The following is a 16,157-nucleotide window of genomic DNA, read 5'->3' as shown; positions in this document are numbered from 1 at the left end:
GACTGTGGGTGGACACCCCAATTTCTCTACCTGTAAAACTACAAGGACTCCCCTTTACAAACCTCATAGGATGTCAGAAATTCAGAGAAATTCTTCCGATTTGAGTTCTCATTATTAGCTCTGAGCATTGGGAGGAGACATTCAGATTTTCCTATGGCACAGGTCAGATTAGGGCCTGAGTCATTGTGGACACTTGTCTTCATCCTACTGCTTCCACCCTAGCCACACTGCCATCATTCTGTGTCTATTGCCAGAGACACCTATCTGTCTATCTTTCTTCCGCAATTGCCCCTCTGTATTTCTCCAGGAAACAGCCACTGTGAGAGCGTGTCACTCGTGTGCTTAGAAGCCTTCAAATGTCTTCTATCTCAGGACGCCCTGCTCCATAAGGTCCTACACGATCTGCCTTCTGTCTGTTTCCATGATTTCCTGTTGAACTTCTTTTTTCCTTAACACTACACACTGGCAGTCTTTCTGTTTCTCAGCCAAGACAAGCTTGTTCCCACTTCAGGATCATTACCTGTTGCTCTTTATTTTGCCTAAGGGACTCTCCTCTATGAACTTGGCATGATTGGTTTCTTCCTGTCATTTAGGTCACCTCCTCCAAGAGACCTAATATTTTATTACTTGCCTAATTTTTAGCCCCATCCAGGAGTAGTCTCACCCAGTATAGCCAAGAATCTAGGCAATGGTTGGTGATTTGGGGACAGTAAGTCTTCCCTCAGGAAATTTTTGGAGGAAGAAACATAGCTAGATATTAGCGAGTGTAAAGAGGGCTGAAAGCTTCCATTGATCTTCCAGGACCATGACTGAAGCTTCTTATGTTGCTGTGACCCCATTAGATGGCAACCTTCCAAATTGTTCAGAGCATTATTTCTTGGCATACAGAGCTAATATCCCACTGCATGGATGGAAGCCCAACCTGGACAAAGTCCAATTAAGAAAGAGTCTACATGGGAATGATACTATTTGGCAAGAGACAAAGCCAATGATGCCATAAGTATTATCTATCTTTCCTTCCCATGCTTAAGTCATTTCCTTCATAGACCAGAAAACAGGCAGTCTACAGATGTATGACTGGGTGAGAATCTGTATGTAAACAGGGAAATTTTTCTTTAGAGTTTTTCTAACGCAGCTGAACTTTTGGAATCTAATAAATATGAGTCCTTACAGTTTTAGCCTCACCTTCTCTTTTCTTCTACCGTTTGGACTCTTTTCTTTTTTTGCTCTAAACCTACTGATAAAATTATTACTATTATTTTCTTGTTTAAACTAAGTTGACAGATGTGAATGGTACAGTGGAATAAAAATTACTAGATAATCACTTCAATTCAACTAGTTCCTATCCATGTCCTTGATTATTTTTCTAAGTTAATTTATTATTTTTTTATATATAGCAGCTTCTTCTTAGTTATCTCTTTTATACATATTAGTGTATATATGTCAATCCCAATCTCACAAAGTACTTGGTTAATTTTAAACTCTACTCACTTTGTCTCATCATCCTACAAGCCCCAGCTGAAATCACAACCTCCTCTGAGAAGCCCTTCTTACAGTCACAAAATGTGAGTTGGTGACTCAATACTTTATTTCCAAAGTACACATATTTTCAGTAATAATGCCCTTATATACTAAATTATTTAAAAGTCTATCTTTTCCTCTCTCTAATAGGCTGTGATCTGCACAAGGAAGAGGACAATACCTTACTCATCTTTGTAAACATATCTTACCAACATGCAATGCTTATTGCCTGAGGAATTTGTATTTGTTGATCAAGTGAGCAAATAATTGATCTTGTTATTTATTACAGTTAGTAAGTAACAAGTTACTATGGTTGAGTCCCTACCAAATAACAAGCAGTTTGAATACATGATTTAATTTAACCCTAAACAAGTCTATAAATGATGTATTAATAACCCTATTTCATAGATGAGGAAATTGGGACTCAGAAGTACAAGAAATTTCATCAAGGTCCTGCATCAAAGTCCTTCAAGTCTGCACATGAAGGCAGAGTTCAAAACAAATTGATTCTCTTCAAATCTTTTTCAATCTCTAATAACCTCTTTACAATTGTTTTCTTGCATAAATATTAACAACATTAAGTGAAATCATACCTCTATACATATATTTTTGCAAGGTATTAAAATAATAGAATCCATTCATGTTACTTTGATTATCAGACTGTGAAGATGTCTGTATATCTAACTATGTAGTTTAGAGAATATAAAAGACTGATGCATCCAGGATTAGAACAGTGAAAAGCATAGCTTTGAGGCTAAAGATGTGAATTATAAGATGAATTATAAGATTTCCTCATCTCTAAATAATCCTTTTCTCAAATACACAGAACTAGACCAGCTAATTAAAGCAGAATAGGAATGTACTGAAGTTACTCATGATGAAAAACCAGAGAACCAGGCAAAGGAAAGGGTAGAGACATAGTAGCTCTGGATAATAAAAGGAGAATTCTCATCCTGATTCCTACTCTTTCCCAGGCCCTCCTCCCCCAAGAAGTGAGCATCAGCCCTGTCTCTGTCTCAGTGGTGCTCTGCACTCAAAACTCAAATGCTCCCAAGGGAGATTCTGACTGGTCCAGCTTAGGTCACATGAATATCTTTTGGCCAAATTTGGACAGAGCTCTTCACCAGTACTGAGTGACTACTAAACTGTGACTTAAGGTTTGACATTACAAAAAGCTAAAAATATATTTCAATTCTGAAAAGTCTGAAGAGTGGGTATTTACAATCACTCATTTGGATCACAGATAAAACCCAGTAAAGAGCTTTGCTGAAGGTTTGAAGTGCACCTAGTGGTGAAGAGGACAATCTGGAAAGTTCACTTCCCTTAGTAACCAAATTGAATTGATCTGAACTGGAATGATTTATTAATGTCCATTTACCGTATTTTCCAAATATGAATATTTTTAGTGTTAAATGTCTTGCTTTTATCTTAGACTATAATCAGCTGATAAATTTAGTTTTTTGAATGTCTGGCACGCAGTAATGCTCCACGAATATTACGTTCCTTCTGTATCCCTAACCCAACACATTATCAGAACTCCTTTGGATTCAAGTTAGAGAAAACAACGTAGAGCTAATTTAACTTAAAAAGAAGTTTATTTTAAAGACACTGAGGAAGAAATTGTGGCTGGCTCACCTCAGCTTATTATCCCCCTCATCTGAGTAGATATACCTTATGAAGCAGGGTCACCTTCCTCCGCATGGTAACCATGGTGGGCAGAATACATAAGGTGAGAGAGGTAGAGCAGACTATTTCACAAATGTCAGTCACAAACATTGTCCCAGACTCTAACAGTAAATCCACAAGTCAATAATAATGAGTATCTTGGTGACCCCTCATGAACATGACTGCTAGAATACCAACTCCCTCTATTTTTCACTAACTCCTCTTCTTACTGCACACCTAGTCTCTGCAGTGCCTGTCCAAGTCCCTTTCTTCCATGAGGACGTATGATGCTGCTCTGTAAGCTGGAGACACCCCCCAGGCTACCTCTGAAACTGTTCTCGTGCTCTGTTGCAGCTGTCATGTTAATGTCACTTCCATTGCTTTGCTTTTGCTGACGTTTCTTGTGGGCACCATTTCTACTGTCCCTTGCACAATGAGCAAGCTCTTTACAGTGGCCCGTGCCACTTGATCCTCTGCTGCTCCAAAAGTGTAAGTGGCAACTCATGAAAATTAAAAAAGATTCTTGGACTTTTTAGCATAGTCCAAGACTGAGGTCTTTTGTTGTTGTAAATTTTTCCTACAGTCTAGAGGTAAGCACCTAGAACAGTGCTGAGTGTTTATAGTATGACTTACATTCAGTTCCTTAGCAAACAGACCTTGAGATGATTTTTTTTTTTTTTTTTGCAGATGGTTTTTAGGGGAATGCTTTTAGGAAAAACCACCTGGAAGACAGTGAAGAAAGCAGGAATGAGAAAAGAAGCAGAGAAAAGAACTGAGCTAAGATGCAGTTTCAACTAAAACCTCAGCCTATCCTTCAGAGGTTCTAGAAATGGAATGGCCCAACAGAATACTGAATGGGAAAAGATGTTTGCAAATGATATATCTAATAAGAGGTTAATATCCAAAATGTACAAAGACTCATACACAACTCAACCTCAAAAAGACAAACAATCAATTAAAAAATGAGCAGGAGACCTGAACAGACATTTTTCTAAAGCAGACATACAGATGGCCAACAGACATGTGAAAAGATGCTCAATATCACTAAGTATCAGAGAAATGCAAATTAAGAACCTCAACCTGTGTTATCACCTCACACCTGTCCGAACGGCCATCATCAAAAAGACAACAAATATCAATAATAAGTGTTGGTGAGGATGTAGAGAAAAGGGAATTTTGTACACTGTTGATGGGAATGTAAGTTGGTGCATCCACTATAGAAAGTGTGGAGTATGGAGGTTCCTCACAAAATTAAAAATAGAACTACCATACCATCCAGCCACTCTACTTCTGGATATTTTCCTGAGGAAAACAAAAACACTAATTTGAAAAGATACATGCACCCCTATGGTCATTGTAGCATTATTTACAATAAATATGGAGGCAATCTAAATGTCCATTGACAGGTGAACAGATAAAGATGTAGTATTTATATACAATGGAATATTGTTCAGACATAAAAAAGAATTAAATCTTGCCATTTGCAATAACATGAAAGGGCCTGGAGGGTATTATGCTAAGTGAAATAAGTCAGACAGAGAAAGTAAAATACCATACAGTCTCATTTATTTGTGTAATCTACAAAACACATGAACAAACGTAACAAGATAGAAACAGTCATAGGTACAGAGAACAATTAAGTGGTAGCCAGAGAGGAGAAGGGGATGAGTGAAATAGTTGAGAGAAATGAAGAGGTACACACTTCCAGTTACAAAGTCACAAGTATGAGTCATGCGGATGAAATGTACAGCATGGGGAATATAGTCAATAACAGTGTAATATCTTTGTGTATGACAGATGGTAACTAGACTATTCACGGTGATCATTTTGTAACGTTTAAAAATATCAAATCACTATGTTGTGTATCAGGAACTAACATAATGTTGTAAGTCAATTATACTTCACAAACAAACAAATTCATGGAAGAAGAGATCAGATTTGTGGTTGTCATAGTGAGGAGAGGGAATTAGATGAAGGTGGTCAAAAGATACAAACTCCCAGTTATAAGATTAATAAGTACTAGTGTTGTAATGTAGAACATGATTAGTATAACTAACATTGCTGCATGTTATACTTGAAAGTCGTTAAGAAAGTGAGTCTTAAGTGTTCTCATCAGAAGGAATTTTTTTCTCTTCTTTTGTATCTACATGAGATGATGGATGCTCACTAAACTTACTTTGGTAATCATTTAATGATGTATGTAAGTCAAATCATTATGCTGTACACCTCAAACATATACAGTGCTGTACGCCAATTATATCTCAATAAAACTGGAAGAAAAAACAACTTGCCTAGTCATGTTCTCTCAATTAAAAAAGAAAAAATAAACAATACAGAGAAATCCTATACACTTTATGCAGTTTTCCTCATCTCCTAATGGTAACAACTTGCAAAACTATAGTACAACACAATAAGGAAACTGACATTGGTACAACCCATTTATCTTATTCACATGTCCCCAGTTTTTCTTGTACTTATGTGTGTGTGTGTTGTGTGTATCTAGTTCTATGGAATTCTACCACATGTGTGAGTTCATGTGTCCACCAGCCCAGTCAAGATACAGAACGGTTCCATTGTGACGAGAATCCTTGTGTTGACCTTTTGTAACCACACTCTTCTATCTCATACACACACACACCAATTCCCTAAGCCCTGGGAACCACTCTGGTTGTTTTCTAGAGAAGAGACCACAGAAGTGCAAGTAGGGAAGCAGGATAACAAGTTTGGAGAGTGTTGCAGGAATCCACCTAACAAGTGATGTATGTCAGACTGGGATGTTTGTATAGGAGTCATGGAAACAAGATTTTGAATACACTTTGAAGTTAGAATCAACATCCTGGATGAGGCATCCTGGATGAGGATTGTGAGAGAAAGAGAGGAATCGAGGATCATCTGAGATTATGAGTAACTAGAAGGCTGGCAATGTTATCAGTGGAGATGGGGAAGACTGAGGGTAGGTTTGACTTTGGAGAGAAGATCAAGCATGTTGATTTTGAGGTTTCTATTAGGCATCCAAGTAGAGGTACTTCCAGGCACCTGGCATTTGGAAAACAAGTCAAAGCTGGGAACATAAATTTGGAAGTTATCAGCATACAGCCTGTACTTTAAAACTCGAGTGACTAATGGCCCAATTACTATGCTGTACTCCTTTTCCAACTTTGGTAGAAATGAATAGTGCTTAACTCAAAAGGGTATGGTGATCTTTAAGTGAGCTCTACATAAACGATGCAGGCTTTAGGACAGGGCCTGGACCATAGTAAAAACACTTGATAAGTGCTAGCTGTAATTATTGATGAGGGTGATGACAATATGGGGGTTATGGGAATGTGATGATGGCAATAATGATGCAGTTTGAGAAAATATACATCTATCCTTCCCAAGCCTAGGTCAGCTTCTTGAGCACAGGTGTGCACGACAGTGGAGCTTATCATCGTCTTGAACTGATGGAAATGGAAGAAAGCTCCCACCTCTTTAAAAATAAAACCCTACTTGTGGCACTACAGTCACTGAGTGACAGTGACAAGAAAGGGAAGGAGAGAAAAAGGAGAAGAGTCAAAGCAAGAACTTTTCTATTCCCCTTCCCCAGATTTGACTTATACTCAGGCCCTATACCAGGTGATTCCCCCAGCAAATTTGCTGGATGGGTATCATTTTACAATTTTACCAATGAAGACATTTGAGCATTAAAGACACTAAGAAACCTTTTGAGTACTGCAAGCAGAGAATCCCTGAGCTAGAGTTTAATCCAGGCCCATAGTGCAATGCAACTGTGGCAGTAATCAGTAACTGTGTGTGAAAAATAATTGAAATAAACTGCAGAGAGTCCCCAAGGTAAGAAGCATCCCTGTCTCTTCGCAGCATCACTCACTGACAAACATATAATGAGCATCTTGTAGATACGAGGCCTGAGTTGCCTGATGACTTCCACAGACCCTGCACAGCAGGCTTCAGAAAGGGTCTGGTCAGTTGAAGGCAGGGTTCCAGAGCTGTTAGAACAGAGGCAGCTGTCCAGGAAGATATTACACAAGGACACAGACTCAAATTTCCAAACAGTTGGGAATTTTTTTTTTAAATACCCTTCAGCTCCTCTTTAGTTCTCTGCAGGTAAAAATAGCTCAGTTGCCAAGAAACCTTGGAGTGGTGATAAGTTCTCATGAAACAGATGCACAAATTTGTTGTTAAATGAAGCTCTAAAGGATGGTTCTTTAAAGCATCAACTCAGGTATGGTACTATATAAGTTGGGCCCATCATCACATCCTAAAATGTATTCTTACATTTAAATAATATAAATTAAGAGAAGAACACACTGACCACAAAAAGTCAGGGACTACATACAGCTCCTGTGTACCTCATCTCAGGGTCATGGCCTGACAAGTCCCTCCAGAGACTTGTAGTTCATCATAGGTTGAGAAAATTGTTTCTGAGGAGTAATTGTTGTACTTCTAAGTGAGTGAAACCCAATGCACACCTTCTATAGAAGTAATTGATTTTAGGATTACAGGTGTTTATGGGTCGAATTTTGTTCCCCAAAAGATATATTGAAGTCCTCACCCTCAGAATGCGACCTTATTTGGAAATAGGATCGTTGCCAATGTAATTAAAATGAGTTCATTCTGGAGCCGAGTCCTTTATCCAATGTAACTGGTGTCCTCATAAGAAGAGGAGAGGGACCCAGGGAGAGGTGACCATGTGAGAGCAGAGGCAGAGACTGAAATCTATAAGTTGAGAATCCTGAGAATGGACAGCCAGCTGAGACGCTAGAAAGAGAGATGAAGCATTCTCCCCCAGAGGCATTAGAGAAAGCATGGTCTTACCAAGACTTTGATTTCAGACTTCTAGCCTCCAAAACTGAGAGAGAATACATTTCTGTTGTTTTAAGCCACTCAGCTTTTGCTACCTTGTTACAGCAGCCTTAGCGTAATATGAATACAGAGATCATTCTGAGAATAAAACTTGACTCAACTTCAGATAGAAGAAAAATCTGCCCTGGGTTACAGATTATATGACACCTTATGAGTCTTTTTAATTGGCCTGATTTATTTATCTCGCATTCCCAGGGCTAAACAAGTATTCAGTGAATGAATGAATGAATGAGTGAACACGTTTACTTAAGGTGAACTCTCCACCTCTATGCCCTTCCTCGCCCTCCACTCCCCTGTCCTAGAAGACCTTTCCTGATCCTTCCTACTGCACTTCGTAACTTTTTTTTTTCTGGGGATGGGGGGTGTGTTTTCTTAATTTTGAGTTTTGAGAGTTGGATATAAATCCTTTGTCTGGTAAGCGACTTGCAAATATTTTCTCCAAAAATTTTTTTTTCCCCACTGCGAGGCTTGCGGGATCTGAGTCCTAACCACTGGACTGCCAGGGAACTCCCACTTCGTAACTTTTTCAGGACATCATTTGTCTTCTTGATAGAAGGGACTTCTTCACTAACCCTTGAATTCTCCAGAATGATTAACAGTGCTTTGTATAAAATAAATGCTTTACTGGTCAATAAATATCCATTAGATTACATTGAACTAGTCGAACTTTCACTGCTACCTTTTTTCACTTTATCATTTTCACTTTCTCCGGTAAAGTTTGTCCCAAGCTCTGCTTTGTAATTTACCTGGTTTTTATCCCTTTTTCCATGCTGTGAAGACCAAGATGTTCAGGACAACTGCCCCAGCCCCTTCAGCAAGCCAATTAACAACTGGTAATATTTTTTCATATTTAATTCATTATTTTTTGCTGAATTTTTTAAAAGGAATATTAGACACCATGATATTTTACCATTAAACACCCTAGTATTTATTTAGAAAAAGGACATTTTCTTCCTAAATGAGATTATTATCTCACCCATTAAAACTTACTATAGTTTTATCAATATCATCTAACAACATCCTAGTTCATATTTACCTTTTCCTTGTTGTCTCAGAATGTGTTTCATGGATATTTTATTCACACTATGATCCAATAAGTTTCCATTCATTGCATTTGATTGTTCAGTCTTTTAAGTCATTTTTAGTTTAGACAATTGCCCTATTGCCCTACTTTTCTTTCTCATATCATGATGTTAAATCTAGATGATGGCTTTTGGAGAGTCATAAATATTTTTCTATTCATCTCTACATTGAAAGTCTGTTCTCAGTACAACATTTTTTTAAAAAAAATAATCAAGGTAAAATACTATGATATATACAAAAATTACAGAGGTAAAGCAAGGCAGCATTCTCCAATCCTTTTACATTTCCTTTCTATTTTTCTCTCTCACCCTTCCTTTCTTTTGTCTTTTGTCTTACAAAATTCCCTCTCCTCACCCTTCCTTCCTTTTGTCTTACATCTTCACAGAATTCTCTCCTATACATATGACATTGATATAGGTTTTCTGGGTTCTAAGAGAATAAGGCAGTATTCATATATTCAACAAATATTTAACTAGTACCCAACATATGGCTGGCAAATTCCTGGATCTATGGGAAGTAGTCTTAAAAGGATAATTCCCTACTTTTCCCAGTGCAAAATTCTTGATACAATTGATTCTTGAATTTACTGCTATGACCTCCATCTTCTTCTTGTAGCTACAAAGAAATATGGCTACAGCATAACAATTTGCTGGCATCTGAGAAAACAGCAACCCCCAAACCAGAAAAATTTTTAGAAATTATTGGAGTTTTCAAAGCAATTTTATATTAATTCTCTCATTTGCTCCTCCTAAAATCAAGCCTATAAGCATGCTATCAAGAGTTTTAGCTCCGTGGTACAATTAAAAAAACTGAAGCAGAGATCAGGTCTCAATGTGTGTGTGTGTGTGTGTGTGTGTGTGTGTGTGTGTGTGTGTGTGTTTAAAATTAGTTCATTTAGCTCATTAGTTCATTTCTGCCGCAGAGATTAGCTAGCTATTAACCGGAACACTTTTGTGTATACAGATAGACAACATTCCCCAAAATCCGTTGCTGTTACGTGTGATCACATATTTGAGTTCTGGTCAATGGAATGTGAAGGGAAATATGTTAAACACTACTTATGTGTCTGGTTCTAAAAAGCTTCCAGTAAGAGCCTCCATGCATTATACATTTGTTTGTTATAGCAGTTAACATTACCCTAACTTATAATCATTTCCTATCACTCCTATGTCTCTGCTTCTCCTTTTCCCAAGACATTCTGCACCTATGCCTTCCTTCCTCATGATGTTTTCCTTTTATGAAATGCACTAACCTTCAAAAACTCACACCATGTGAGCACTATGTGTTCCATGATACCTTCCCCCCCAAAATCCTTCAAGTGCTCTAACTCTAAATATCCATAGCATCAACAATCAGTATTATACATTTTGCTACTTGATTAAATTGGAGAATATTGGTCACACGTATTGGGTTTCACTAAAATCATATTGTCTTATTTTACCCCATGCCCCATGATATCCCAGGAGGTATTGAATATAAAGTAAGAACTTTATACATTTCTGCTAATTAATTGAAAGTGACTGGATTGACAAGCAAAATTAAAAATACCTGACCATTTCCCGGCTAATTTATAATTTCTATTATTTACTGAGGATGTATTATGAGTTTGGCATTGGTTTAGAAACTAAGACCAAAGTAAGCACACTACCTCATTAATCTTTCCTTCAGAGTAAATGTCCTTTCACTTTTTTCACCCTAGAGCTTTTCTCCTAGACTTGGCTGCTTTCTTTGCATTGCCTGGGAATATCTCCACGGTTTGTTGAATAAACTAAGCCTTAAATCCAGATAATTTGATGGTCAAATCCTGCCTCCTTCATTTATATTCTGTGTAACTTAGGACAATATCCTTATTCTCCTTGTGCCTCTAATTGTGTCACCATAAAACAGAATCATGTGTATCTTACAAGGTTGTCATGACAATGATATAAATATCATATATAAATAAAGTGCCTAAACCTAAATAAATTGAGCAGATACTCAGAAAGTGTTAGTTCCCCCTTAGTGTAGCTCAGTCTTTTGGGGAGAAGAGAGCATCTAAAATTATATTTGAGGTGGAGTAGGTGACCAATCTAGAGGAAGTAGAGTACCTCTCTGCCTTGTGTTTGTGAATTCCTCAAGGTTCCATAGCTGGAAGCTTTACAGAGAAAATATGGATGCAGAAAATTTACATAATCCTTTCATTCATGGAGGAGGACGGAAGAAAACTGTTATTTTATTAGACATGAGAAGCTGGGGGAAACTGACATTATTCCTGATTTTTTTTTGCATCTCTTTCTAATTAGTGCTTTCACCTTAAAAAGCAAATTAATAACAGTTTCAGCTTGCTTCATCCCTATGTCATGCTGATCATGCAGTGGGTGAAATTTCCATACTTCTAAATGAGACGATTTTAGGGAATATGAAAACACAGCATTCAGCCTCTGAGAAGCACCAAGCCAGGATGGGGGGAGATGTAACTAAACAGCTGCACGTGTGAGAGGGATTAGTGATTTGAGTCGGCTGCCAGCCCAACGTGAGTCACCAGTGTGTCGAGGCTGCCAAGAGGATAATTTGATCTGGGCCTGAATTAACAGGACTGTAGTGACCAGACCAAGGGGAGTGATACTCCTGCTGTCTGGGCATGAATCAGACCACACCTAATGTACTGCAACTCTTGTTTATCCCAAATACCCATTTCTTTAGAGTGTACTGTACAAAGAGTTTACTGTACTATGGGAATGGGTGGTTTAATACTTGTATTAAAAAATGTAATCTTTTACCTTATCTCTACTCTAAAATTTACCACACAAGTTGTGTCGTTATTTTATATACGGATGTTTGTATATTTGAGGGCTAGGAATGTGTCTTTTTTCTTTTGTGCATCTGGTAGTATAAATGGGGCAGAAAATTTTCTGTTTCTACTTTTTTAAGAAAATGAATCAGCTTTTAGAATCAGTGTCTACTGTACTGAACTTGAACACTGTAGTCAAACAGACCTGACTTCAAATTCTGTTTAAACTATTATGAAAAAAATACCCAAAAAAACCAGGCAGTTGCTTCTGTAATGTTTAGTCTTATATTTGGGGGTCAGAGTGTTTTTCTTTATGCTTCTCTTTACCCCCAAACTACCAAACTGTAAACATATACCATCCTCATCTTCCTTTTATAGAAAGCCATGAACATTGACTCCTGGGAGTTATGTCTCTATAATAAAGCCATTTTGGAAGTTAGCTAGCCGGGAACAGGGCAATGCAGACATGGGAAGATCCCTATCTCAGGAAGATAACATACTGGGGAGTTTAGGCAGAGTGATAAAAAATCAGGCACTAGGGATTAGAGAGAACTTCATTTCAAGTCAGCAGAGTTAAAGCAGAGGAATTCATGCCTGGAAATGAGGTCAAATATAAAGCCTATCAAACGATCCCCCTTACCCTCCTCCTCACCCCAGCTATTAATCTGAACACAAGTTTGAACTAACAACCAAATGAGCACTGAGAGAAGCCAAGGGCAATTCACACGGAGATTTGTTGGCAAATATCATGTCTGGATAGAGCTCTCCTTTCAAAATTAGTTTAAAAAAAAATAAAAAAACAAAAACCAGTCCCAACATCAGAATCCATGGGGCCAGTAAATACATGAAAAGTGAGGAAATACATTTTTCTCAAGGTTCAGAAGAAAGACCTACCTCTAAAATATATTTGATATAGAAAGCAAAAAGAAATTTTAAAATAACATCTTACAACAGGATGTGAGAGATTCCTTATGAAATAGAAGCAAAATGTCTACAGAGATAATATCTGAGAAAAAGAAAAAAGAGAATTAGAAAAAAGACACTACACTTAGATAATAAAGGAACAAGGTGAAATATTCAATTAAAATAAAGATAGTTACATTAAAACTCACAATAGAAACAGTAGAGAGTAAAACAAAAATCGGGACGTTTTATTTGGTAGAGAGGTTCTGACCAGGATAGATCAGTGATGAGAAAAGTACAAATATAAGAAATCTTGGGAAAGAAAAAAAATGACGAAAATGATGAGTGATGATGATGGCCATAAAAGAGAAAGAACACAGACCCAGTCTAAGAATTACAGGTATTAACACTAGGGTAATAGAATGATGTTAGATGAGTTGAGATAATCAATGATGCAGCTGGAAACAATTTCCTTCACTGATAAAGACCTGAATAAACAGTTTGAAAAAGATCATCACATTCTGAGAGAAACTAATTTTTAAAATTTCATATATATATATATATATATATATATATATCCTGAACAAGATTTTATATTTTAAAGAATAAATAAAAATAATATTAGAAAAATAGTATCAGTCTATAAAACCTGAGTTGAGGAAAATAAGTAAGACTGTCTTTACTGAAGATGAAATTATTGTGTAGCCTAAGGAATCTACAAAACTGTTACTACAGTTTTGTAGTTACTACAACTAACAAGTAAATTCAGCAAAGGTTCCAGAATACAAGGTCAATATACAAAAATTAACTGTATTTACACATATTAGCAATGAAAAATTTGAAGAATTTTAAATCATGAAATACTTAGGAATAATTTTAATAAAATATGTGCAAGACCCACTTAAAAGAAATCTTAAAAGCCCAAAATAAATAGTGACACTATATGCATAGATTGGAAACTTCTGTATTGATAAGACACTAATTCTCTCCAAATTAACCTATAAATTCAACACAATTCCAATAAAAATCACAGCAAACTCTCTTCCTTTCTTTTCTTTCTTTCTATTTCTTCTTTCTTTCTTTCTTTCCTTCTTTGCCACAACAGACAAACTGATACCTCAATTTTGTGGAAATGCAAAGGTGCTGAATGGAAGAAATAAGTTGGATGAGTTTGTTACTTGAGTTCAAGACAAATTACAAGGCTACAGTAATCAAGGTAGCAAAGTATTGGTGAAAAGATAAATAGATCAATGGAATACAATAGAGAATCCAGAAATATAAACTCATGTAGTCAATTGACTGTTGACAAAAATGACAAGGTAATTCCACAGGAAAAGAATAGACATTTTAACAAATGGTGCTTGAACAACTGAATATCCCTGTGGAAAAATTAAACCATGATCCTTACCTCACATCATATAAAATTAGTTCCAAATCAATCATAAAGAAAAATGTTAAAGTTAAATCTATAAGCCTTCTAGAAGAAAACAGTAGAGGACATCTTTGTGAACTGATGATAGGCAAATATTTCCTAGATCATCAAAGAGAACAGACAATTAAAATGATAAATTTGATAAAATTTTCATCAAAATTAAAATTTTCTGTTGTCCAAAATATACTTTTAAGAATGAAAAGTTAAGGCACTGGCTAGGAGAAAATATTCACAATACTTATATCTTATAAAGAACATTTAACCTGAATATACAATGTACTGTTACAACTCAATAACATGAAAAAAACAAAAACAGATTCAGTGAACAAATGGACAAAAGATTTGAATAGACATTTCACAAAAGAAATATATGGCCAATAAGGACACAAAAATAAACTCTACATTATTAGTCATCAAGGAAATGCTAATTAAAACATTTTGAGGGCTTCCCTGGTGGCGCAGTGGTTGAGAGTCCGCCTGCCGATGCAGGGGACACGGGTTCGTGCCCTGGTCCGGGAAGATCCCACATGCCGCGGAGCGGCTGGGCCCGTGAGCCATGGCCGCTGAGCCTGTGCGTCCGGAGCCTGTGCTCCACAACGGGTGAGGCCACAACAGTGAGAGGCCCGCATACCGCAAAACCATACAAACAAAAAACATTATGAGATAATACTACTCACACTTAGAATAATTAAAATGTAAAAGACTGGTAACAGCAAGTGTTGATGGGGATTCAGAGCAAAAAGAAACCTGGTGGGAATGTTGAATAATAGAATAACCGTGGAAAAACTTTTGACATTTCTTTTAAAGTTAAAAGAACATTAACCATATGACCCAGCAATACTACTCTTAAGTATTTACTCAAGAGAAATGAAGATATATTTCCACACTAAGTCTTGTACATGAATGTTCATTTCAGCTTTATTCATAATCGCTTAGTCATAGTCAGTTCAGGTGGCTATAACAAAAATATCGTAGACTGGGTGGCTTAAACAACAGAAATTTACTTCTCACAGCTTTGGAGGCTGGGAAGTCCAAGCTCAGGGTGCCAGCATGGATGGGTTTTGGCGAGGATCTGGTTCGCAGATGGCTATCTTCTTGCTATGTCTTCACATAGTGGGGATATATATATATATATATATATATATATATATAGAGAGAGAGAGAGAGAGAGAGAGAGAGAGAGAGAGAGAGAGAATGGCAAGTTCTTTTCTGTCTCTTTGTATAAAGGTGCTAATTCCATCATTCATGAGGGCTTCACCCTCATGACCTAATTACCTTCCAAAGGCCCTCTCTCCAAATACCATCACATTGAGGATTATGATTTCAACATAGGAATTTGGGGAGGGGGACACAAATATTCCATCCACAGCAAGCCCTAAATGGTAAACAATTCAAATCAATCAAGAGGTGAGGGGATATAAGCAAATATCCCTACTGATAGGATAACAACATGGATGTATCTTGAAATAATTAATGCTGAGTGAAAAAGGACTCAGGAATAAAAGACCACATACCATATGTTGTAGACAGCATCTGATATGACTTCCTCTAATCCTTGTTTCCTGGTATTCAGAGTCTTGTGTAATCTCTTTGCATGTGGGCTGAACCTAGTGATTTGCTTTTAATGAGTAAAATACGGTAAAAGTGGTATGATGCCACTTTTTAGATTAGGTTCCAAGTATTTCTCATCGAGGGGTACTTTAGACAGGCTAGATCCAGAGAAACACGAAACTGAGAATGTTTTTCTCAATTATTTTTCATTTGTTACTTAATTTTTATAGCTTTGTTGGTTTTCCATAAAAATAAATTTATACATGGTTGCAGGTGACTCGTGGAGACGTAGCTGACATTTACTTGCCCGTAGGGTTTTTTTTGTATTCTCTAAAATACTATAATTACAATGTGTTGCTTTTGTAATGA

Source organism: Phocoena sinus, chromosome 17 (genome assembly GCF_008692025.1).
Source record: "Phocoena sinus isolate mPhoSin1 chromosome 17, mPhoSin1.pri, whole genome shotgun sequence".
Lineage (NCBI taxonomy): Eukaryota > Metazoa > Chordata > Mammalia > Artiodactyla > Phocoenidae > Phocoena > Phocoena sinus.
The sequence above is the reverse complement of the archived record's forward strand: the minus strand, read 5'-3'. Positions refer to the sequence as shown.